We start from the raw sequence: 26,768 nt of genomic DNA, 5'->3' as shown, positions 1-26,768 counted from the left end.
CCATAAAACCAATAAAAAGCATTCTGAGGTTGAGCCAAAGAAAGGTGAGAGGGGCATTAAATTTACCACCTTACTCTTTCCCTGGAATACAGTCCTACTTTCCTACCAAAGTGGGGGAGAAGAAGGAAAGAAAACAGAAAGTAGGAAAAAAACTTCTTCAGCTCAGCTGAGCATGGAATCTTGCAATAATAGTGGTTACCATTTATGGAGCACCTGCTAGCCTAGGAACTGTGTTAATCCTTCGTCACCTCACTGAATTCTCTCAATGAAACCATTATCATCTCTCTTTGGCTATGTGTACTGATTATCCCCACTTTACAAAAAACAGGTTAAATCACTAAGCTGAAGTCCCAGAAGCCACCGGGGGAAGGCTGAAGCATAGGTGTGACTCTAGTGCTGGAGCTGTAGTGCTGGGAGGAGAAATAGCACCAGCTTTATTGTTCCAGCCTTCACTTTGGCATCTCGAGGTAAGACCCATCCCCTTGAGTTCCTGAGCCAGTACTGAGACTGACTGATCCTGGCAGACTCTGCTTCTCTCCACCTACTCTGGACCAAAGAGATTGGTTTGGTTTGCAGGTGCCTTCCACAGCACCCAAATACTGGCTCCATAGGGCCCTGTGAATCAAATTCACTGCTCTAAAAACTGGGGATTGGATGAACCTTTCAAGTTGGGACACTTGCCAATCCCACTTCTCCATGTTAACCTCATCCACAAGAATTAGATTTTTCACACTCCCATTCTCCTTGATTTAGACTTATAATGGTTAAAAGCAAAGGCATTGGAGCCAAGCAGCCCAAAGTTCGAGTTCCTGCTTCACTACTGCCTACCTGTTTGTAAGTTTCTTCATCTTCAAACTCCCAAACCAAAAGATGAGAATGATAACCTACCTTACTAGCAGGGTTTTTGTGAGGATAAAATGCACTAAATTATGGAAAGCATCTAGCACAGTGCCTGGCATGATAAAAGCACTTAATAAGCAGTAACTGTTATTCTCATTACTTTTATTGTTATCCCCACTCGATAGCTGGCCCAACCTAATTCTCAACCCTGATCTAGGTTTGGGACATAGATCTCTTGCCTTCCAGTGTAACTTTTTCTCTTTTGGAAAGTGAATCCCAACCCTGGCAGGACTCCCAGCTCACTGGCGGGACTTCTACAATGAGATCTCCCAGAACCTGGAATTTGGCCTGCCTGACTTCTCCATCTACTAAACTTATTTCCAGGTGGATTCTTTTTTTTTTTTTACCTGCTGTACCTAATAATTGTCTTCTAGAATTCGAATCCTAAAAGAAAAGCCACATGCTAGAAACTCTTCCCACAAAGAGTTGCCCCTTCTATCTCCTCCCTATTCACTCCCTGCTTTTATTTCTCTGAATGTTTGTCCTTCTGAAGTTGGAGGTGGCGATGTGGTGACACAGAGCAGAGAGGCTGTCCCAGGGGACACGGCCTGCTTCAAAAGTGGCTCTGCTCAGATGCCATTTGGTCAGGAGCCAGACTTGCTGTTTAGAAAAACCCATCCGTTCTGGGAACCGCCTACGGGAAAACTCTGAGAGCCTTCAAAAACAGCAATAAAGATGATTAAAGAGATAGGGAATAGGGCCTGTGAGGAAAGACTGCAAGTTCCCCAATTGTTTAGGTTAAGAAAGTGAAGGCTAGAGGGAAAGGGTGGGCTGCTGCAAAACAGTTTTGATAGAGGCAGAGCCAAATAAGACTGGTAAATTATAGGTCTGAGATTAGGAGCAGAGAATTGAGCAACAGAGAATTAGAAGGGTCTTGGCAGCCCCGTTGAGGCAGGGGCAGATCAGAATTTCGTAAGGCTGAAGTAGGGGACCTTCTTTAAGACAAAGAAGGCAAAATTATAAATTCAAAATTGCTAGGGCCTTAGAAGGAGTTCACGCAGGTGAGGTATCCTGAACCTTAACCTCTGTAGACTTCACGGTGAATCTGCCTCTAAATCTTCACAGTGACAAATGAGCTGGTAAATAGGTTTAGAAACTGGACCCCAAACTTGATTATGCTGGAAACTCTGCTTGGAAACCCCTCCCCCTGCTTCCCTTAACTAATGCCTTTTTAGCTTGCAAAATGCAATGCAAGCTTGCCCTCCACTCAGAAATCTTACCAGATGCGTCCCTTCCCCACCGCAATGGCTCAGCGCCTCACCTTTGTTGCTTGTGTCTTACCCTTTGCTTATTTCTATCATTCCACTTTTGTATTAATTATGTTCTGCTGCATAGCAAATTTCTCCAAAATGTGGTGGCTTAAAATGACGCACATTTACTATCTCACAGTTTCTATGACTTAGGCATCCAGACATGGCTTAGCTGGGTGCTCCGTCATCTTAAGGCTTGATTGGAAAAGATTAATTTCCTAGCTGATATGATAGTTGGCAGGATTTAGTTACTTGTCAGCTGTTGGTCTGAGGCCTCCGTTCCTCAAGAGCTGTTGACTGAAGGCCTCCCTCCGTTCCTTCCCATGTGGAACTCTCCATCGAGCAAGCATAGCAGCTGGCTTCACCAGAGTGAGCGAACGTGAGGGCAAGAGAAAGTGCCAGGAAGAAGCTAAGTATAGAATTGCCATACGATCCGGCAATACCATTGCTAGGTATCTATTCAGAGGACATGAGGGCAAGGACACAAACAGACATTTGCAAACCAATGTTTATAGCAGCATTATTTACAATTGTCAACATATGGAAACAGCCTAAATGTCCATCAACAGACGAGTGGCCAAATAAGCTGTGGTATATACATACGATGGAATATTGCACAGCTGTAAGACAGAATAAAGTCAAGAAGCATGTAACAACATGAATGGACCTTGAGGATATTATGGTGAGTGAGATTAGCCAGAAACAAAAGGACAAATACTGTATGGTCACACTGATATGAACTAACATTAATGAATTTGAACTTGGAGAATTTCAGTTAAGAAGATGTCATCAGGAAATAGAAATAGGATAGAGATTGGGTAATTAGAACTGAAGGGATGCAGATGGTGCAACAGGACTGATTGTAAAAATTCAGAAATGAATAGCACAATACTACCTAATTGTAGTACAGTAATTTAAGACTACTGAATGAAGCTGAATGTGAGAAGGATAGAGGAAGGAGGGCTGGGGACACACATGAAACCAGAAGGAAAGATAGACGATAAAGACTGAGATGGTATAATCTAGGAATGCCTAGAGTGTACAATGTTAGTGACTAAATGTACAAATTAAAAAATGTTTTTGCATGAGGAAGAACAAAGGAATGTCAATATTGCAGGGTGTTAAAAATAGATGGTCATTCATATTTTAAAATTTCAATTTTTGTGTGAAATTAAAGCAAAAAATGTTTATTGGTACAAAATTTATATTTTGACTAGTGTATTGCCTAATGTAACTTATACGGACAGGTTAGTTGAACACCGTAAGTACATGGAACCTTGAATAGGGCATGAGATTTTGTAGGTTTGTCCAGTGTGATGCCCTGATGAATCCCAGAGTGATTTGAACAATGAATAAAGAAGTATTTGCAAAGTCCCCTTGAGGGGATGGTAAGAAAGGGGGATAATTCAGCTTCCCCATTTGGACAATTCCAATATTCTCACAAACAGTGGGGACAACTAAATCAATAGGCCGAAGCCCTCAATCTTGGGGGTTGTTCAAATGAAACTTATCCCCACAAAGGATAAGCTACGCCTACTTAAAATTAGACCTCAGAGTCACCCTCAGAAAACCTCTTTTGTTCTCAGATGTGGCCTATCTTTCTCTCAGCCAACTTGGCAAGCAAACTCACTGCCCACCCCCTCTCTACCTGGGACATGATTCCCAGTGGTATAAACCTCCCTGGCAAAGTTGTGACAGAAATCCTAGAATGAGCTGGGACTCAGCATCAAGAAATTGAGAAAACCTTCTTGACCAAAAGGGGAAGAGAGAAATGAGACAAAAGAAAGTGTCAGTGGCTGAGAGATTTCAGAGTCGAGAAGTTATCCTGGAGGTTATTCTCATACATTATATAGATATCCCCTTTTTAGTTTAAGGTGCATTAGAGAGGCTAGAGAGAAGTGCCTGAAACTGTAGCCCTGTGTTCCAGCAGCCATGTTTCTTTAAGATGATTGTATAATGGTAATCTTAAATCAATGTGACTGTGTGATTTTGAAAACCTTGTGTGTGATGCTCCTTTTATCTATGATATGGACAGATGAGTAAAACATATGGATTAATAAATAAATAAATAATAGGGGAACAAATGTTAAAATAAACTGAGTAGATTGAAATATTAGTGATCAATGAAAGGGAGTGGTAAGGGATATAGAAAAAAATAGGTTGGGTAACAAAGGTTAAAATAGATTGGATAGATAGAAATACGTGGTCATTGAGAGGGAGGGGTAAAAGACATGGTATGTATGAGTTTTTTTCTTTTTTTCTTTTTATTTCTTTTTCTGGAGGGATGCAAATGTTCTAAGAAATGATCATGGTGATGAATATACAACTATGTGATAATATTGTGAGTCATTGATTATAGACGAAGAATGGAATGTTCTCATGTTAAGAATGTTCCTGTTTGTATGTTGTTATGTTTGTCAATAAACAGATTACAAAAGAGAGAGAGAGAAAGTACTGGCAAGATGGAAGTCACAGTCCTTTATAACCTATTCACAGAAGTGGCATCCCAGAGACCTTTGAAGATCCAATGTCCCAGGGAAGCCTTATGAAATGAGGAGAAAAAGCTTGCATACATTGCCATATGCCTTCCCAGCTGACAGAAGTGTCAGACCCCAGCAGATGCCAGCCATGTGACTTCCCAACTGACAGAGCTGTTCTGGACAGCATCAGACTTTCCTGAGTGAAGGTAACCTCTTGTTGGTGCCTTAATTTGGACATTCTCTTGGCCTTAAAATTATAATTTATTAAGTTACAAGTGTACAGGTCTAAGGCCATGGAAATGTCCCAATTAAAGCAAGTCTATAAAAATGTCCAAATTAATCCACCAATAAGAAAGCCTTCACTCAAAAGGCCAATGAACTTCAGGGTTTCTCTCTCAGCTTGAAAGGGACATGGTGAACACGGCATAATCTGCTAGCTTTCTCTCCTGGCTTCTGGTTTCATGAAGCTCCCCGGGAGGCATTTTCCCTCTTCATCTCCAAAGGTCGCTGGCTGGTGGACTCTCTGCTTCATGGTGCTGCAGCATTCTCTGAATCTCCCATTCTCCAAAATGTTTCTTCTTTTATAGGACTCCAGAAACTTCTCAAGACCCACCCAAATGAGTGGAGACATGTTGTCACCTAATCCATTTTAACAACCACTCTTGATTAAATCACATCTCCAGGGAGATGATCTGATTACAGTTTCAAACATACAGTATTGAATAGGGATTAGAAGAAACAGCTCCCTTTACAACAATGGGATTAGGATTAAAACATGGCTTTTCTGGGGTCCATACATCATTTCAAACCAGCATATTAGGATACATAATTCTTCCAAATTGGCACAGCTCAGAAATGCTCACGCTATCAATTATTTTGACAAAATAAATGTACTAAACTTGGGCTAAAATCAAACCTCGACGCACAGGTGTGATACAACTTAATAAGAATCATCGATTCATCCATAAATACTTCAAGGAAAAAACTTGTGTGGCAGGCTGCATTAGGACTTTTTTGGTACTTGCAGATTGAGGAAAACAGCAAATGTCTTGAAGCATTTTTATTTATTTATTTATCATTATTATTATTTTTTTTTACATGGGCAGGTACTGGGAATCGAACCCAGGTCTCCAGCATGGCAGGCGAGAACTCTGCCAGTGAACCACTGTGGCCCACCCTTGAAGCATTTTAATGGAATTAGTTTCTACTGTGACATGCTGTATCAAAGTTCTGATTTGCTAACTCTGTCCTGGATAGGTATTTCAAAGCTAATAGTCTTTTAAAAAGCCATTTCAGTCATGATATGAATGTATGCATACATTCAAAGCCTTGTTTTCAAAGTTTGGTGTTAGTAAATACAGCAATTCCTCTTTCAATGTAAAGCAGATCATTAATTATGAGCTATCTAAATGTGGGCATACTATTACAGGGAAAATTGAATGGTCTGATAACTTGAAACAGGTTTTTAAGAGAATTAATCCCTTAGATTTTAAATGCCTGCCATAAATGAAATTAAAATTGTAGAATGGCTAACCACAGCAATGACCCTGGATGATTTTTGGTCTAATAACACGTTAGTGTCGATGTTCTTTGGCCAGGAAGGAATGAACAGGATGAATTATGCAGCAGGCTTTGTTTTAAATGCCTATTCACATTCCTCTGTTTGAGCTGTGTTGAGATGTAAAACTGGCTTACTATAGATGCTGTAAAAGTGGCTCCAGAAGAATAACAAACGGAAATCTTTGAGATCACACAGGTTGAAAGTATGCATATAACTGTGCAATGTGTCAATTCTTCTATAGTGCGGTTTGAGTTGCATAGTTTTCCATTGTATTTATAGTTTGTTTTAAATCTGGCCAAAGATGGGCATTGTCAACCACTAAAATGCCTCTATACTTTGAATTCTGTGTTGATTTTCTGGCCAGAATGCAGTGATCATTCTGGCCACAAAATAAAAACTATTTTTTATAGTGGCATAGGAAGAGCTGTAAAAATTTACTGAAGTGCAATAAATTTTCAAGTGTATTGTGCCTTGTTCTAAAAATTTTACTAAGTGGGTGCACTTGGCAGTGTTGAGGTCATTTCTTGTGGCGCTGTTTCAATTAATCTAGGTTTAAGTTCTTCTACATTTTGCCCATAACTTTTTACAAAATACCTCTTTTATTATATGTTCAGAAAATTTCTGAAATATATATATATACATATATATATATATGTATATGTCTTGTATGCATGTCCTTTAACATCCAATCTTATTTTGTCTCTTGGAGATTATGGAACACAGTTTGTCTAGGAAGGGTATGGGACTAGATTCTAAAATTTATTTGGAACATGGTAATGATAGTTGGGAAGAAAAGTATTTGCAATGAAAGATTTCTAAATTTTTTGCTATGAATTTTATGTAATATTTATTGACCATTCTGAGAAATATTTATTTTTGTTAGCCTAAAAGTGATTCTTTGAAAGTTTAAAGAAAATTGACCAAAAGCAAGTACAAGAGCACTGGCACCTAGATGTTAAATGTCACCATATGCATGAAATTATGTATTTCAGGGTAGTGTGGGCTTTCAATGTTGTCACATTAAATTCTTAATTCAAATTAAGCAGACTGTGCATTAGCAGTGTAACCACAAATTTTCCGGTATTAGTGAAAACAAAATTGGTGACTTGAAATTAAAATATGCTAAGATTTTGATACATTTGCCTTACGATATTAATGAAACACTTCAAAGCACAGAAAAAAAGTGTCCAGATTCTCAGATGGTTGTTTCTAGAGTTTTGTTTAGTTGAGTGTATTTTTTTTTCAGTGAATATCTAGCACATTGCAATCCTCAAACATGTGGTCATCTTCGTTGTATTGGCATAATCAGCGACTTGTACATTCAGCAGTAGTATTTGAGCAAGTTTTATCAGCAAGCAATGTCTTCAGTTAATAAATAAGGTTAAAAAAAATCATGTAACGGACTTTGTCTTTGCCACCAGACTTGTATAGCTATCCTGAGAGCCCTCTTCTCCTCCTGTGTACAATGGCCATTCTTTTTTTTTTATTTGACATAACAACATACAAACACAAACATTCTTACCATATAATCATTCCATTCTTGCAATATAATCAATAACTCACAATATCATCATGTAGTTGTATATTCATCATCATGATCATTTCTTAGAACATTTGCATCAATTCAGAAAATGAAAGCAAAAAAAATTCATACAGGGCGGGCCGCGGTGGCTCAGCGGGCAAAGTGCTTGCCTGCTATGCCGGAGGACCTCGGTTCGATTCCCGGCCCCACCCCATGTAACAAAAACGGAGAAACAGAATACAATAAAACAAGAAAATGTTTAAAAATGTTTCCCTTTCCTCCTTCCTTCCTTCCTTCTATCCTTCCTTCCTTCTCTCTGTCTTTCCTTTAAAAAAAAAAAAAAAAAAAAAAAAATTCATACATACCATACCCCTTATCCTTCCCTTTTATTGATCACTAGCATTTCAATCTACTAAATTTATTTTAACATTCGTTCCCCCTATTATTTATTTATTTTTAATCCGTTTTACTCATCTGTCGATAAGGTAGATAAAAGGAGCATCAGACACAAGGTTTTCACAATCGCACAGTCACATTGCATAAGCTATATCATTATACAGTCATCTTCAAAGAAACATGACTACTGGAACATAGCTCTACATTTTCAGGTAGTTCCCTCCAGCCTCTCCATTACACCTTAACTAAAGAGGTGATACAGTGGCCACTCAAGGAAAAACTGCTTGCACCAGTTGCAGAAGAAGAGGCAACAGTTGCAAACAATAAGATCACTCTACTGGGTATTGGACAAGTTGGTATGACATGTGCCATCGGCATTCTTGGAAAGTCTCTGCCTGATAAACTTGGCCCTGTGGATGTTTTCGAAGATAAACTAAAAGAAGAAATGATGGATCTGCAGCATGGAAGCTTGTTAATTCAGGCACCTGAAATTGTGGCAGATAACGATTACTCTCTGACTGCTGATTCTAAGATTGTGGTGTAACTGCAAGAATCTGTCAGCAAGACAGGGAGAGTCGCCTCAACCTGGTCCCGAGGAATGTTAATGTCCTCAAATTCACTATTCCTCAAATCATGAAATACAGTCCCGATTGCATCATAATTATGGTTTCCAACCCAGTGAGTATTTTAACATATGTTACCTGGAAACTAAGTGGATTACCCACACACCATGTGACTGAAAGTGGATGCAGTCTGGATTCTGCTAGATTTTGTTATTTTATGGCTGAAAAACTTTGCATTCATCCCACAAGCCACCATGGCTGGATTTGGGGAGAACATGGAGACTCAAGTGTGTCTGTGTGAAGTGGAGTGAATGTGGCAGAAGTTTCTCTCCAGGAATTGAATCCAGAAATGGGAACAGATAAATGACAGTGAAAATTGGAAGGAAGTGCATAAAATCATTGTTGAAAGTGCCTATGAAGTCATCAAGCTAAAAGATTATATCAGCTGGGCTTTTGGATTAAGTGTGGATGAATCCATGTTCAAAAATCTATCCAGGATTCATCCAGTGTCAACAATGGTGAAGGGGATCTATGGCATTGAGAACGAAGTCTTCTTAAGCCTTCCATGTATCCTGAATGCTCAGGGGTTAACCAGTGTTTCCAACCAGAAGCTGAAGAATGATGAAGTTGCTCAACTCAAGAAGAGCACAGATACCCTCTGGGACATCCAGAAGGACCTAAAAGACCTGTGACATTTGAGTTCTATGCTGTAGAAATTAAAAAACCGCAATGTGATTAAACTTGAGCCATTAGTTATCATTCATGTGCGTGGATCACAGTTTGCTTTTATCTTTCTAAACATGTGAATTTGGGCCCACAGAATCAAAGCAAATGCTTGGCTTAATGCTTGCAATAGGAGCCCTTGAACAAATAAAATTAACTATCATAGTGAGAAATAAAAATCATATAAGAATGGATTTAAACTTTTACAAATGTAAAGATTGAACCTTAAGTCATTGTAGCTTTAGTAATTGCTTATTAGTTTAGATGCTGGCACTGCATGTGCTCTGCATAGTCTAATTCTATTAAAATAAAAAGTTCAACTGCAAAAAAAAAAAAATGAGTGAGTGGGAAAGGACATTAAGTAGGCCACTATAGCTGCTGCCCCCTTTAGACAAGACATGGTAATCTCCAAATTGTCACAGTCATCTCATTTCTTCTAGTTTTACACCCAGATTACTTTGCTCAGTAAATCATCTACCTAGTCCCTAAAGGCATCTGAGCTTACCACCTATAGATATAAGGCTCATGGTTAGAAAATATGAAAAGATAGCTAATTTTCCTCCAATACCTATTATTTCCTTTGTGATGGTTAGGTTCAGGTGTAAACTAACCCAGGCAAACACTGGCCTAACCATTACCGCAAGGATATTTCATGGCTGATTACTAAGCCAGAAAGCTGGTTTATGAAACCATCAGTCAGTTGATTGCATCTGTGACTGATTACATCTATGCTCAACTAAGGGTGTGTCTTCTGCAATGAGAGAATCCAATCAGCTGGACTGAATCCAAACAGTTGAAGGTTTTTAAGGGAGGAGAAAATTTTCACTATTTCTTCAGCCAGCCAGCCTCTCCTATAGAGTTCATCGAGGAACTTCCTCAGAGTTGCTAGCCTCACAGCCTGCCCTACAGATTTTGGATTCTTGCATCCCATGATTGTGTAAGACACTTTTATAAATCTCTTATTTACAGCCATCTCCTGTTGATTCTGTTTCTCTAGAGAACCCTGACTAATATATCCTTCTTTCTAATAATAAAATAATCCCCCATCCCAAGATGTAGCAGGTATATGGCTGCCTAGCTCAAGATCATATTTTCCAGCCTCCCTTGCAGCTAGCTAGGTGTGACAATGCAATCAAGTTCTCACCTTTGGAAAGTTAACAAAGTTGACATAAACATGACTTCTACATCACTTCTTAAAAGGAAATTGTTAGCCATCTACTTCCCCTTTTCTCCTTTCCCACAGGCTGGGATGCAGATGTGGTGGTCGAGAGCTTACTTTAATAATGTCTAGTAGATGGTGGAGAAACAAGAAAAAAGTGACCTCTTCCCTAAATGACTACCTGGAGCAGAGCTGCTTTCCCACCTCTAGACTCAACCTAAACTATCCATCACCTTCTGGACAGTTAAACAAGAGATAAATAAATATATATTCTATATTTGGGGATCATTATAATAAAGTAGCTTATTCTGTTCCCAAACTAATATGAAAACAACTGCATTATGTCAATGGGTTGTCATTAATAGTTAAAAAGGAGGTAAGGGGTAGTTCAGTGATAGAATTCTTGCCTGCCATGCAGGACACCCAGGTTTGATTCCCGACCCATGTACCAAGAAAAAGAGAAAAAGGAGGAGGAGGAGATTAAGAGCTAAAATGAGTAAGGAGAGGAGTCAAATGCAGGAGTAGGAGATGTTTTTATAAAGAAGTCTTAGGAATTAGTATGATTGAAACCGAAGTTAATTGCAAAGACTAGGGTGAAGGTGAACTAGTACAGCCTATTTGTGTCACCGTGGCCCATAGTTCAAGAAGGTCCAGCTCATACTCAAGAGAAGCTGTATTAGTTTGCTAAGCTGCAGGAATGCAATATACCAGAAATGGGACAGCTTTTAAAAAAGGAATTTGATAAGTTACAAGTTTACAGTTCTAAGGCCATAAATATGTCTTAACTAAGGCATCCAGAGATGCTTCCTTGACTCAAGGAAGGGTGATAAGGGAAGGAACATGGCAGGCCTCTGCTGGTCCTTGTTCCTGGTTCCATTGCTTCCCTCTTCTGAGGCCAGTGATATCCTACGTGTTTGTGGGCCTTCACTTAGCTCCTCCAGTACACAACCCTGGGTTTCAGCTCTTAGATGAGCATCTGCCAGGGCTGGAGAGTTCTTCTTTTCAGGTTCTGACTATTTTTGTGAGTCCTTGCTTAGCACCTGGGCTATTGCTGTCTTGATCTCCAAACATCTACATCAGCTCTGCTCTGAGCTCTCTCCAAATGTTTCTTCTTTTAAAGGACTCCAGCAAATTAATTAAGACCCACCTGGAATGGGGAAAGTCATATCTCCATCTAATCGAAAGATCATACCCACAGTTGAGTTGAGCTGTGTTCCAATAGCCTTGATTTTAAAGATGATTGTACAAAGATATAACTTTACAATGTGACTGTGATTGTGAAAACCTTGTGTCTGATGCTCCTTTTATCCAGGGTATGGACAGATGAGTAAAAAAATATATGGATATAAATAAATAAATAATAAGAGTGACAAAGGCCAAAGTAAATTGGGTAGATGGAAATACTAGTGGTCAATGAGAGGGAGGGGTAACAAGTATGGGATGCATGAGTTTTTTCTTTTTATTTCTTTTTCTGGAATGATGCAGATGTTTGAAAAAATGATCACAGTGATGAATACACAAGTTTGGATTATATATATATTTTGGGGGGTTGCATGGTCAGGAAATCGAACCTGAGTCTCCTGCATCGAAGATGGGCATTCTAACCACCGAACTACCCATGCACCCTATGTGATGACATTTTGAGTCATTGTACACCATGCATGGAATGTATGTAAATGTATTTTTTAAAAAGGTCACACCCACAATTGTGCATGCCATATCTCCATGGAGATAATCTAATCAAATGTTTCTACCCTGCAATATTGGATTAGGATTAAAAGAAATAGCTGCCCCCTACAAGATTGGATCTGGATTAAAACGTGGCTTTTCTGGGGTACATAATACATTCAAATAGACACAAAGGGTATACAGCTATGAATGAGGTGAGAGGGGCATGAGTCGGGGTCTTTAGGTTGCAAGCAACAGAAAGCAATTTTCACTCTCTTAAACAAAACAAAACAAATATAATTTATTGAAGAAACACTGAGGAGATTAAAGGATTACCTCAACAGCCAAGCCCCAGGAAAGGACAAAATAGGAGGAAGCTCTGGGAATCCCACTAGCAGAAGCTTCTGATTTCTCTGGGGCAGTGGTGGTCCAACTTTAGTATGCATCAGAATCTCTTGGAGGGTTGGTCAAAACACAGATTACTGGGGCCTATATCCAGAGTTTCTGATTCAGTAGGTCTAAAGTGGGGCTTGGGAATTTGTATTTCTAACAAGTTCCCAGGTGATGCTGATGCTGTTGGCCCTGGGATCACTCCTTGAAAACCACTGCTCTAGAGTAAACAAATAACTCAATTCCAACTGCTTCCCTGGTATCTCCTCTCAAGTGTCCAAAGTCCTGAAAAAGAAAGTCTAGTTGACTCAGACTGAGTCTCTCCTGCGGTCAGAGGGTGGAATCCCATGATTGGCAGCCCCACAAATATCAAATGGGATGGTGTAGTAAGGAGATGCCCCAAAAGAAAGAATGCTGGACACACAAAAATAGATGTCTTCAGGGCGGTGCAACGGTGGTGCAGTGGCAGAATTCTTACCCGCCTTGCAGGAGACCTGAGTTCAATTCCTGGAGCCTGCCCATGCCAAAAACAAACAAACAGAAAGATGTCTTCAAAGTGGTAGTTGCCAGATTGAATGCACACTCCTTCCTTCTGGGGCAAAATCAGCTGCAGCAACTTCTCCTCTCAGGGCAGAAATTTCCAGAAGAGTCAACTGAAGTCAAAAAAGAAAAGTTGCACTCTTATAGACCATTCCCTCTACTCAAACCTCATTCTATTTTCCCGCCCAAGAAAGGAGACTCCTGCTCCCTAGAGGACGTTGATCAATTCCACAGCTATCTTGGTGGTGATAGACACCCTGAGGTAGCAGCATTTTTGACCATTTACACCACTGTCCAGGAAAACATGCATGTTGTACCTTTTGTCATTTACAGAGAATGATGCTAACAGATAGCTCCTAAAGCCTAAATGTCTCATTTGTGCTTCATATTTTATATGCTCATGATGAATTTTTCTCCTTCAGAGAAACTGTAAAAGAAAAACATCTTTGTTAATCCAAATACACAAAATTATGGTTGCATATGTCTAGATCATCATTTTTTTTTAATGGGACCCACCTGGGCTTATAAACCAATATAATGTCTTAACACATAAACATAAAGTGTGTTAAAATAGAGTGTCAATTTTTACACAGCAATTATATGTAATAGGCCATATTAATAGAATATTGGAAGAAACATATGATGATCTTTATAGATGCACAGAAAGCATTTGAAAAAACCCAGCACCCTTTCATGATTAAAACACTCAACAAACTACATATAGAAGGAAACTCTGTCAACATGACAAGACCATTTACAAAAAATCTACAGCTAACATAATACTTAAGAGAGAAAGATTGAATGTTTTTCCCTTCAGATCAGGAAAAATATCAGGATGTGCAGTCTTGCCACATCTACTCAACATTATAGTGGAGGCTCTTGCCAGGGCAATTAGGCAAGAAAAAGAGATAAAAGTCATACAGATTGGAAAGGAAAAATAAAATTATCTTTATTCACAAATGGCATGATCTTGTACATAGAAAATCCTAAGGGACACACAAAAACTATCAGGACTGCTGTAAATAAGTTGAACAAGGTAGCAGGGTATAAGATCAATAGACAAAAATCAGTTGTATTTCTGTACACTAGCAGCAAGCAATCTGAGAATGAAATTAAGAAAACAATTCTATTTATAATAGCTTCAAAAAGAATAAAATAATTATGAATAAATTCAACAAAAGAAATGCATGAGTTGTATATTGAATGCTATAAAACATGGTTGAAACCTACTACAAAGCTACAGTAGTAAAGACTATGGGGTACTCTCATAAGAATAGGCTTACAGAGCAATGGAATTAGAAGTTCAAATATAACCCTCTACATTTATGGACAGTTGACTTTTGACAAGTGTGGCAAGACCATTCAATAGGGGAAAGAATAGTCATTTCAACAAATAGTGCTGACACAACTAGATATCCACATGCAAAAGGATGAAGTTGGACACTTATCTCATACACCACATGCAAAAATTAACTCAAAATGAATCATAAGCCTACATGTAAGAGCTAAAACTATAAAATTCTTGAAAGAAAACATAGGAGTAAATTTCATAATCTTGGATTAGGCAATGGTTTCTTAGGCACCAAAAATACAAGCAACAACAACAACAAAAAGTAGATAAATTGGACTTTATTAAAATTAAAAACTTTTCTGCTTCAAAGTCACCACCCAGATACTGAAAAGATAACCTACAGAATGAGAAAAAATATTTGCATATTTGACAAGAGACTCGTATCCAGATATATAAACCTCAATAACAAAAAGACCAATAATGCAATTTAAAACAGGCAAAATTTGAATTAACATGTCTCCAAATAAGATAAACAAATGGCCAATAAGTACATGAAAAGATGTTCAACATCATTAGCATTATAAAATGCAAATTAAAACCACAATGAGATACCACTTCATATCCACTAGGATAGCTAAAATAAAAAAGACAGATAATGGCAAGTATTGTAAAGGATATGGAATAATTGGAACCCTTATACACAGCTTGTGGGATTTTAAAATGGTATAGCAACTTTGTGAAACAGTTTGGTATTTAGTCAAAATGTTAAACAGTTATAATATGACCCAGCAATTCTACTCCTCGGTATATACCCAAGAGAATTAAAAACATGTCCACATCTTTTTAATTGACTGCAAATTTTCGGTCCATATGTTTGCTAGATTCCTGATAAAAGACCTGCAGAGGGCAAAAGGCTAAGAAATATAGTAGAGGGATTTTCTAACTATCTTCACAAGGAAATGCTCATTTTTCCATGAGATGGAAATCATAAAATGGAAATTCATAATTTACCAATCAACACAATAAAAGTTAGCTTATAGACTGAGTTTTCTCAGGACCATGTGTTTCGCCCACACATTTTCTTACATTTTTTGCACCTTTCAATCTTGTCTGCAAGTGAATATCACTAGTAAATGATTAAAACAATAAACTTATTAACAAAGGAACATTTACTAAAAAAAAAAAAAAAAAACATGTCCACACAAAAAAATCTGTACATAAATGTTTGTAACAGCATTACTCAAAATTGCCAAAAAGTGGAAACAGCCCAAATGCCATCAACTAATGAATGGATAAATAAATTTGGTATATCCATACAATGGAATATTATTCAGTAATAAAAAAGGAATGAACTACTGATAAATGCTACAACATGGATGAATCTTGAAAATATTATGCTAGTGAAAGAAGGTAGTCACACAAAAAATGCATATTATATGATTCCATTCATATGAAATGTCCAAAAAGTGCAAATCCATAGAGACAGAAAATTGATTAGTGATTGCCAGTGTTAGGGGTATGTGTGCATGGAACGAATGAGAAGTGACTGCTCTTTTTTTCGAAGTGATGAAATGTTGCATAATGTTGTGAATTGATATACTAAAAACCACTAAGCTGTATATTTTTAAAAGGGTGAATTTTATGTATGTGAATTGCATCTCAGTAAAGCCATTATTAAAAATCATGCTTACACAGGGGTAACTTGTGGCTCTGTGAAGTTAGCATAGGGAGAATTATTTCTATACTATTCTCTTTAGATTACAAAACTGGTGGGAAAGGGAGTTCAGCCTAGGAATTTGTTTTTGTTTTTGTTTTTTACTTAAAAATTTTTTAAAATTTTTTTGCTAGAGAAATTGTAGTTTACAGAACAATCTTGAACAAAATACAGGATTCCCTTACACCACCTCACCATTGACACCTTTCATTCATGTGGAACATTTGTTACAACTGATCATAGTACAATTCTATATTTGTATATTAAGTAAGGGCCATGGTTTAACTTAGGGTTCACTGCTTATATAGTATAGTTTCATGGATTCTTTTAAAAATTTTTATTGTGTTACCATACATACAATCTAACATTTCCCCTTTCAATCATATTCAGATATATATTTCAGTGTTGTTAATTGTGTTCACAATGTTGTGCTACCATCACCACCATCTATTACCAAAACACTTCCATTTTGCCAAATAGGAACCCTGTACATTTTAATCCATAACTTTGCATTCCCTATCCCCACCCCATCCCATGGTAACCTATGTTCTAGATTCTGACTTTATGAGATTGCTTATTATAATTGTTTCAAATCAGTGAGATCATATAATATATGTCCTTTAGTGTCTGGCTTATTTCACTCAACACGATGGCTGCAAAATTCATACATATTGTCGCATGTATCAAGATTCCATTCCTTTTCAAGGCTGACTAATATTCCATTGGGTGTTTATAACACATTTCATTGATTTATTCATTAGTTGATGGATATTTGGATTGCTTCCATTTTTTGGCTCCAGGAATTTGATTTTGTTAAAGACAAAAAACCTGTTTTCAAGTTTCTGCCACTTTTTTATGATGCTAAAGAGCAGGGATTCATTAAACTTGGCCTCTCATTTAGAAGTACACTTTAATGAGTGTTTGGTTCATCAACATCAGCCTAAAATTTAGCTCAATGTCTGGTACACAGAAGAAAATGTTTTGCATCAGACAGTAAGAGGTTTTTGGGTTAGACTGCCAGAATCTAGAATGGAGCCATAGAAGAGGCTGGAGAAGATGGTAGCAAGTTGATTTCCAAAGACAGATATGGCCAGAAATAAATTCCCCTTGGCAATTATGGCCCATGAAGTTTTAAGACAGTGATGTCTTATTATAATTTTAAATTGGTACCTTTACTATGTTGAGCCTCCCCTTCTCTTTGCCCCAAATAATTAGTGTTAGGAATTGGAGGAATGAAGGAATAAGGAATGTACCCAGAAGAGGCTGAGAGGGTCTGGAAGAGAAAAAAACAAAACAAAAAAAACATTGGTGGTACCAAGAATAATTGTCAGAAACAGGCTGTTTCTTAGACTAGCCTAGAAAATATGGCTTTACTGCCATCCCATCCCTCTCTAAAATTATAGGAATTTAGGAAAACAGGGCTAGAGTCCAAATTGAAGATGGTTTTGGATGCTTGTAATAGAAAACACAATTCAAAATTACTTAACCAATAAAGAAATGTCATTTTTTCATCTAACAAGAAGCCCTAAATTAGATGACCTCCAGAATTGGTTAATTCTGCAAGTGCTCAAATTCTTTACCTCTTGCTACTCTCCTATCCTCAGAGTCTAGTATGTCTTCAGGCTGCCATAGCTACAGCCGTCATTTAGATACTTAAGTGGACTCATGTATTGGTCAGAACTCTCAGGTGCAAATATCAGAAATCCAATTCAGACCAGCATAAGGAAAATAAGAGTGCAAAGTGACATCAGGCATTTCTGGAGCCAGGAAAGCATCAGAACTCTCTTTCCATCTCAAGCCACCTACTCTGCTTGACTTCAGTCTCAGACAGGTAGCAAGATGACTGCTGGCAATGTCAGCTCTTTATTGCCATGTATCTCATGATGAGAGAGAGAGAGAGATACCTTCTTTCTTACAATGTCTGTGTATAGTAAATTTCATGAAGGGACCCTGATTAACTCAAAGGCCAATTTCTGAATCAGTCATTGGAGCCAAAGAAATGTAGACCTTGCATTGGCCAAGTTTGTGTCTTCTGCCCATCCCTGAGATGTGAGGGAGGTGAGAGTCAAGACCAGCCAAACCACAGGGACAGAGCTGGATTTGGAAAAGAAGGGATGATTTCCCATCAGAAGACAGGCCAAGGGAATGAAAATGTGTCTACCATATATCCATAAGACTGGAGAGCATGAAGACACCAGGGTTCCAGTGAAAACTGAGGTTTAATGGGTACCTTCCAAGAAAACAGAAGAAGACAGTGAAAGGAACCAGAAATTTAGGAGGGCATACTGCCTTGCTCTCCCAAAGTCCCAGAGCAAGGAAGTGCCAGGGCCTGTATTTGAACTCATGTCTTTTTGTTTGTTTGTTTGTTTGTCGGGAATGGGGTGGGGAGGTGGTGGTGGTGGGGTGGTATGTGGTCTGGGAATCAAACCGGGGTCTCTTGCATGGAGAGTGAGTATTCTACCACTGAACCACCCATGCACCCTAAACTCATGTCTTTTAAACTCTAAGTCCATGCACTTAGTACCTGGAGCACAAATCAAAGGCAGAGGGGTCAAGACAGACAAAAAGGTGCCCCAGGAGGCACCCTGGAGAGGTTCTTAGCCCAGCCTAGGAGCATGAATCAGGGAAGACTTTCTGGAGGAGAAGATATTGAACTGCGGCTTAAAGGACTGGTATGGGGTTATCAAAAAGGTAAAAGAGAAAATCAAGAAAAGGTAATGGCAGGGTAGGCAAGAGAGGTCACGAGAGCAAGTTTGAGCATTGAACAGTCACTGTCTCCATGGTCTGGAGATACGCCCTGCCCCTGCCGCCTCCCAGCTCTGCCTCATGCCATTGTTTTATGACACACACAGTTATTCACATGGGTTTTCCAGAAGTATTCTCACGGTGGTTGGGGCAGTCGCCTGCATTCTGCCACCTACTCTCTGTATGACTATTGGCTGATTACTTCCCCTCTTTAGGAGGGAGTTTCCTTGGATGCTGGCCTGGTGTTGGGGGAAATTCTAGCCTAAGGGCTGCAGAGCTGTTGCAATCAAGGCATTGCCACTTTCTAGCTGTGTCATCTTGGGCATATTTTTACTTTGTCTTCCTGAACCTTATTTTCCTGCTTATTTTGCAAAGTTGTTTAGGTGGGTAAAAGACAAGTGAAGTCTATGGGGTTGGAATGCTTGGTTAGAATTTTGGCTTATGGCTGACAATCTCTCTGTGCCACCATTTCCTCATCTATTAAATGCAGATGATAGGACCTACTTCATCGGTTTGAGGGGAAGATTAAGAGTTATAAAGTTCTTGGAACAATTCCTGCCAAGAGGTTCAAGAGTTCAATAAATAGAAGCTAATTTATTATATCTATTTCATATCCTGGAATCTGACTAATTGAGAATTTCTTGACAAGGTGTCACTACCCACCCAAACCTAGTTTTGGATTCCTTTTTTCCCAGGACTGAGAATTTCCACACCTGACCTCTGCCATCAAGGCAGTATTCAATTCTGGCAGTGGTCTGCCAGCCAATGATCCTGTTTTCTGAAAATTCCTTGCCCACAGGAGTGGCTCCAGCAACAGCCATTACCAAATGGATAGTGGTGGATCTGACCCAAGCTGGACTAGTCAACTTTGATCCTGCAAATCTGGAGTTAGAACTCTGAGATATGTTGGTAGGCAGTGCTGGAAGTGGGGTTTAGCTCTAGACTGGGCCTGCCATTTTGTGCCATGTGAATGGAGGTGCAGAGAAGCAACAGAAAGAACCATAAAATAGACTCAGGGAATGACAAGAAACCCTGTAGCCTCAGAAGGAGGAGGAGAGAGGAGTTCTGCCTTGGATCCCAGTAAGACTGCATTCAGTCACTCAACATCAACAAATTTATTGAGCACCTTCATTGTGCCATGTCCAGGGAATACAACAGTGAACAAGAGGGCAAGTTCTTGCTCTTGTGGAGCCTAGAATCTAGGAGGGACAACAGGTATACACAAACAAATAAATGATAAAGTTTCAGAGAATGATAGCTGTTTTAAGAAGAAGAAAAACAAAACAAAGAGTTAGAGAGGGATGGGGATGGGCAAAGAGGCAGCCTTTTTTTTTTTTTTGCATGGGCAGGATGGGCAGGCACTGGGAATTGAACCCAGGTCTCCAGCATGGCAGGTGAGAACTCTGCCTGCTGAGCCACCATAGCCCGCCCAGAGGCACCCTTTTTAGCCAAGGTGATCAGGAATGGACTTTCTGAGGAGGAGGTAAGAAATGAGTGATGAGAGCCCCAGGTACAGGGAAGAGCAAGTACAAAGAACCTGAGGTGGGAAGGAGATTAAATATTCAAGGAGCTGCAGGCCAGCCACCTGGTGAAGTGATTGAGCCAGGGAGAGAGTGACAGGAAGTAAGGGCAGAGACGTAGACAAGGGCCATATCACCACACGGCTTGGGAAGGAGTTTGGATATTATTTCAGGTATGAGGAAAAACTGTTGGAAGGTTTTGAGCAGGGGAATAATGCAAACTTACTATATTTTGAAAAAATCACCCTGGCTGCTATGTGAGAATGTAAGAGGAAAAGCAGCGAGAATGTCACAATAGGTCGAGTGAGAAATGATGATGATGACAAGGTTGAGGACAGGGGTGAAGGGAGAAACAGAAAGGAGTGGGAGTCTAGATCTACTTTGAAGGTTCCAGTTCCTGATTCTAGTTCCTCATGAGACCTGTCTGCTTCCTGCTCCTAAGTTCATCCGGATTTCTCCCTGTATCTTCCCCCAAATGGCCTTCTTGCTTAGGCTAGTTTATGAGCAGGATTCTGTTATTTGCTATGGAACCATCCCTGACTAAGACACCTTGGCCCTTGAGCTGGTTTCATTCATCATTGTCTAGGACATGACCTGGTTTCATTTTCCCCATGTTAAGGGAAGTATTTTCTCCTGTTAGTAATGCACATAGGAATTAACAGCTTCCTGAGGCTGGGGAAGCAAAGATTTATTTTATGATGTGGGAAAAAATACTTATGGTATCATCTACCACCTCCAGTTGCAAGTACAACACTGGATAAGAGGTACAGGTAACATTAACAGTTGCTAAAATGTATGGCTTACTTTGCAGCAGGGCTTGACCTAAAAACATGTCTTCTTTTTTAGCTTACTAAAGCCCTGTAGGAACCCTATGCCTTAGGTACTATCATTGTAGCTATTTTACAGATGAGAAAACTGAGATGCAAAGAGGTTCAGTGAAGTGTCTAAGGTCACAAAACTAGATCTGTGATTCATGCCAGGCATTGGGGTGCCATGGTCTTCAGCAGTGTCTCGACTAAGGGCACACTGATGGCATTTTGGATAGGTGATTCGTTGTTGTACAGGACTGTCTCTGTCACTCACTGAGGGTTAGCATCCCTGAATTTACACAAATTAACTCAGTTTAATCCTCTTCATCACCCTAATGAGTTAAGTGTTGTTACTCTTACAGCACTTTACAGAAGAAAAAACTGACCCAGGGAGATTAAATAGCTTGTCCTGAGTCACCCAGCTCATAAGGGAGAGAATCAAATATCTGAACCCAAGAAATCTAGCTCTAGATCTTGTGCTTTTAACCGTTCTGCTCCACTGCTTCACTAATGGTTAAGAGAATAGATGGAGAAGGGGGTTGATCTTTAAACCTTTCCACAGAATCCAGCATGCCTCTCAGGAGCTTAAGGAGCTACTCTAGACTGGAAAGGCAAAGAATGGCAGGAACCAGAAAACTTTCTCTTGTGTAGGACTGACCAGCAGAAAATAAAGTTTAAAAATCTAAGCTCTAAAGAGCACAGCCTAGGAACTAAGGGGAATCAAGAAGTGAGAGTCAGGAATCCACAGCAGAGCAAATCCGAAGACTGGACTGCCAGATGGGTGCCTTGTCTTCCCCCACTTTGTTTTTTCTCCAGCTCTTCCTCCCATAGCTGTTTCTTCCCTTAAAGGTATAAAGTTGCCTGGGCCACCCTGGTGCTCCTTTGCCTACAAACCTGCATCTTCATAATCTCAAATATGCTCACACATGGCTAATAGCAGGGCTAACTGACACAATTTGGGAGCAAAAATATTATAATATTCTTCTATCAGTTGTAACAAGGGTACCACACCAATGCTAAGTATCAATAATAGGGGGGTATTAGGGGTATGGGGTTTTTCTTTTCGGAGGGAGAAAAATGATCTAAAATTAATTTTATGAAATTAATGCAAAATGAAAGCACGTCTGTGATTATACTGCGGGCCACTGATTGTACACTTTGAATAGATGGTATGGTGTATGAATAAATACATACTAGCAATTTGGGGACTTTGCAAATACTTTTTATTCACTGTTGAAATCTCTCTGGGATTTTATTGGGGCATCACTCTGGACAAACCAACAAAATCTTATGTCCTACTCAAGTTTCCATGTACTTATGGTGTTCAATTAAGCTGTCTATATAAGTTATATTAGGAAATGCACTAGTCAAAATATAAATTTTGCATCAAATAAACATTTTTTGCTTTAGTCTCACACATAAGGTAAAATTTTAAAATGTTAATTGGGGTCCCCATTCTTTACTTTTATTTTTTCTCCTGGTAACCTAGATTTTAGATATTATCCCCATGAGTTTGCTCATTATATTTTGTCCATTATACTTATAAGATCATACAATTCTTGCCCTTCTGTGTCTGGCTTATTTCACTCAATATAATGTCCTCAAGGTTCATCCATGTTGTGCATGCATCAAGACTTCATTCATTTTTATGACTGAGTACTTCTCCATTGTATGCATATACCACATCTTGCTTATCCATTTATGCATTAATGGGTAGTTGGGTTGTCTACACCTTTTGGCAATTGTAAACAGTGCCACTATGAACATCAGTGTGCCTATATCTCTTTGAGTCCTTGCTTTCAATTCTAGTTTGAAGTAGCCTTTTGAAGAAATTTCAGATAAAAAAAATTGTCCTTTTATAGACATTTTATTATGACCACTTCCCAATTCAGAAGAGAAACATAAATTCCTCTACAAAATTAATGAAAAGAGGGAGACTGTTTCTCTATCTGAAAATGGGAAGGAGGAGCTAGAATAAAGTAATCTCCTCAGGGCTCTTCCTTAGAAAGAGAGTGACTTCATGGGCCTGCAAAGACATGCAAGGACTTGGTTGGCAAAATAGGTCTTGGGAGGAGAAGGAATGAACAAGACCACGAGGCGTTGGGTAAAGGAGGTGCTAACTCATTGCAGTGAGTACGCAGCATAGCGTGGAGGAAGGAGCAGGGTATCTTGCATTTTTCCTTTGTTGAATTTGTCACTTGCATGATACTGCATCTTTCTTCTTTGGCATTTTTACTTATTATTGTATGTCTCTCTTACGAGAATATAATTTCAATGAAAGCAGGGACCATATCTGTCTTGTTTATTGTTATATCCCCATTTTCTGGCAGATGGTTGTTGTTTAAGAAATATTCAGAGTGAAGACTGACTGAGATGGGCTGGAGATTTGGGGACATCCAGGCTGCCAATCCTTGGGTCACACATATTCACATATGTAATTGATAGAGATGGGATTTGAAAATAGGCAGGCTGACGCCACAGCCATGTACTTAACCATGAGGCTTTGTGGTCACACAAAGGAAAACTGTGCTGCCATTGAATGCATGTGACAGAAGAATATTTACTGATGTGGGAAAGTGTTCATAGTATATTGGTGAGTGAAAGCATTAGACTTCAATACAAATCACCTACCACACCGAGTTGCTGGAAATATTAAATGAGTTAATACGTGTAGAGAGTCTGGCACATAGAAAGTTCTAGATAAATGTACCCAAAGCAGTTGGTCTGCCAGCTGTCATTCAGGATTTCTTAGACAGAAGTTCAGCCCCTGGACCACAGTGTGGAGAGATGCACCATCACTGAAGAATTGTCTCCTTGGGTTTGCTACATCTCTCTACCTCTGCCCCATCCCATCCTGGGGTGGTCAGCTTGTGGGAACAGCACGCAAACCACAGCTCCCTCCAGAGATGTCTTTTCCTGAAATCCTCTCTCCCCTCTCCACATTCTGACTCCCAAAGTGGTCCCAAAGTGATAAAAGTCATTCTATGCTTTTCCTTTGTAACTTCTACATAGGAGGTTGCCTGACATTCGCTTTGGTATATGTAATGCATGTACTGGAGCCTCTGTAGAAATGGAGGCAAGAAAAGGCTCCATTTTAACATCCTATTACATGACTATAGTTGCTGCCTTGGGTTCTGTAAAACACTCGGTTCCTTATAATAAATTCTTCTTTTTTACTAGGTTGAATTGGTTTTTCTTGCTTGCAAACAAGTGCTTGCCAACCAAGACTTGGGTCATACTGGCCTGAGTTTGGATAGGTGTTCCTCCTGAAGTGGGCAGGAGTAAATGTAACCAAAGCAAAGTCTGAGTCAAAATCCCCCACAAGACAAGTTCAAAGACCTGAACTGGGTAGAAAATGGAAGACAGAGTTAAGGGGCAAGGCCAGAGCCCCCGGGTAGAACTGCAATTGCACAGTTCAAGTTTGAATTCAAAGTGAGGTGGTGTCCTGGGTAATAGCCCATGCCTCCATTTCACAATTTCACTTTTTAGGACTCTCCAGGCTATAATGTGTGGTTTGCTTAAAAAAGTGCAAGGTCAGGGAGAGCAGCCATCGATATCTCCAGATCTCTGACCTTTAGCTTTTGTTAAATTATTTCTGGATGTGAAATAAGATGTGAAATATTGACAGAGAATTCGACTCGTGGTACTAGCTATTTTGCTAGTATTTTTGCTAGCAAAAATATTATAATATTTTTTATTATAAATTTTGATTATAAATGGAAGTGGGTAGAGGTGATGGTAGCACATTACCGTGAGTGTAATTAATAGCACTGAAGCATGTGTGTGATTGCGGTTCAAAGGGGACATTTGGGTCATGCATGTCACTAGAAAGAAAGCTATAAGATGAAACATGGGGCTATATAACAGAGTGAACCTGTGTGGATGATGAAGGAAGTCAATATTTGTCATAAGAATGTCCTTCCATGAACTAGAACAAATGTATGTCACTATTACAAGGTGTTAATATAGGGTGGTACATAGGAAAATAAACACCTAATGCAAACTATGAACTATAGTTAATGGCAGTATTATAATATTCTTCTGTCAGTTGTAACAAGGGTACCACACCAATGCTAAGTGTCAATAATAGGGGGGTATTAGGGGTATGGGGTTTTTCTTTTTGGCGGGAGAAAAATAATCTAAAATTAATTTTATGAAATTAATGTGAAATGAAAGCACATGTCTGTGATTATACTGAGAGCCACTGATTGTACACATTGGATAGATGGTATGGTGTGTGAATAAAAACTGCTTTTTAAAAAAGTTTATTTCAAGCTAGAATGGAAAGCAAGAATTTGAACAGATATTTCCATACCGACATTCATAGTGGCATTATTCACCATGTCAAAAAGTAGAAACAACCCAAATACCCTTCAATAGATGAATGGATAGACACCATGAGTATATCTATATAATGGAATAATATTTGGCCGTAAAAAGGAACAAAGTTCAGATACATGTGACAACATGGATGACCCTTGAAGACATCATGTTGAGTGAAATAAGCCAGATGCCAAAGGACAAATCCTGAATGATCTCACTTGTATGAAATATTTAGAATATGCAAATGCATAAAGTCAGAAAGGATAATACAGCTTACCAGGGGCTGGGGTGGGGGAAGGGATTGGGGAGTTAATGTTTAATTGGTTCAGGAGTTTCTGTTGGGAGATGGAAAATTTTGGACAATGCATGATGATGATGGAGGCACAACATTATGAATGCAATTAGCAACACTGAACTGCAAATTTGAAAAGGGATAAAGAGGGAAATTTTAGGTTGTATATAATATACCATTAATAAAACAAAACGCATGAAATTATACATCACAAAGCGTGAACCCTAAGTAAACAAAGAGCTAAAGTTAATAGCATAATTATAATATTTTGATCAATTGTAACAAAAATACCACTCTAATGCAAAATGTTAATAATAGGGACTACAGTGTGTGTGAGTGGGGGGTAGGTATGTGAGCTCTGAATTTTCTGCATGATTTTTCTATGACTCTATGACTGATCTAATAGTAATAATAACAGAAGTTAAAGGAAAAACAAAGTTTATGTCAAACTTTGGGGCACTTCCACATTCCAGATCTACAACTGTCCCCCGTCAAAGTCAAGGGAACTGAGCAAATACACAAAAATGGGTGTCTCAGAAAAGAGAAGTAGCAGCAGTTGACAGGAAAAGCAACACCCTCCATTTTCAAGGTATTTACAAAATGGGTGTGTGTGGTTTTTTTTCTCCAAGTTCCCTCTTCCAAGAAAGTATCCCTTCCCAATTCCAATAAACTTGAACTTAGTGGCACCTCCTGGTCACCTTTGCTGTTAAAGGGACAAAAACTAAGTCAATGATGAGGCAACCTAAATATTAGTAAAAGCTGAAAGTAATTATAATAGTCATTGCTAGCAAAGATCAGTATTTACAAAATCAGTTATTTACAAATTTGCCTAGTTCTGGACAACTAGGTAGGGAAACTGGCAGAATCCCACTCGAGGACTGAGTCAACCTGGCAAGAGGAGAAGGCTACACACCATGAATTT

General features: G+C 39.0%; 1 long non-coding RNA gene and 1 pseudogene across 1 annotated transcript in view; both read left to right on the top strand.

Moving 5' to 3' along the window:
• The window catches only part of LOC143674635 (uncharacterized), a 73,595-nt gene that overhangs the window by 12,683 nt on the left and 34,144 nt on the right, over positions 1-26,768 (top strand). The window contains exon 2 of the long non-coding RNA XR_013171141.1: positions 329-467. This is a non-coding gene — a long non-coding RNA (uncharacterized LOC143674635). The remainder of the gene's footprint in view (positions 1-328; positions 468-26,768) is intronic.
• On the top strand, positions 8,384-9,364 carry LOC143664026 (L-lactate dehydrogenase B chain-like; annotated as a pseudogene).

Source organism: Tamandua tetradactyla, chromosome 2 (assembly GCF_023851605.1).
Source record: "Tamandua tetradactyla isolate mTamTet1 chromosome 2, mTamTet1.pri, whole genome shotgun sequence".
In the NCBI taxonomy this organism is placed as follows: domain Eukaryota; kingdom Metazoa; phylum Chordata; class Mammalia; order Pilosa; family Myrmecophagidae; genus Tamandua; species Tamandua tetradactyla.
The sequence above is the reverse complement of the archived record's forward strand: the minus strand, read 5'-3'. Positions and strand labels throughout refer to the sequence as shown.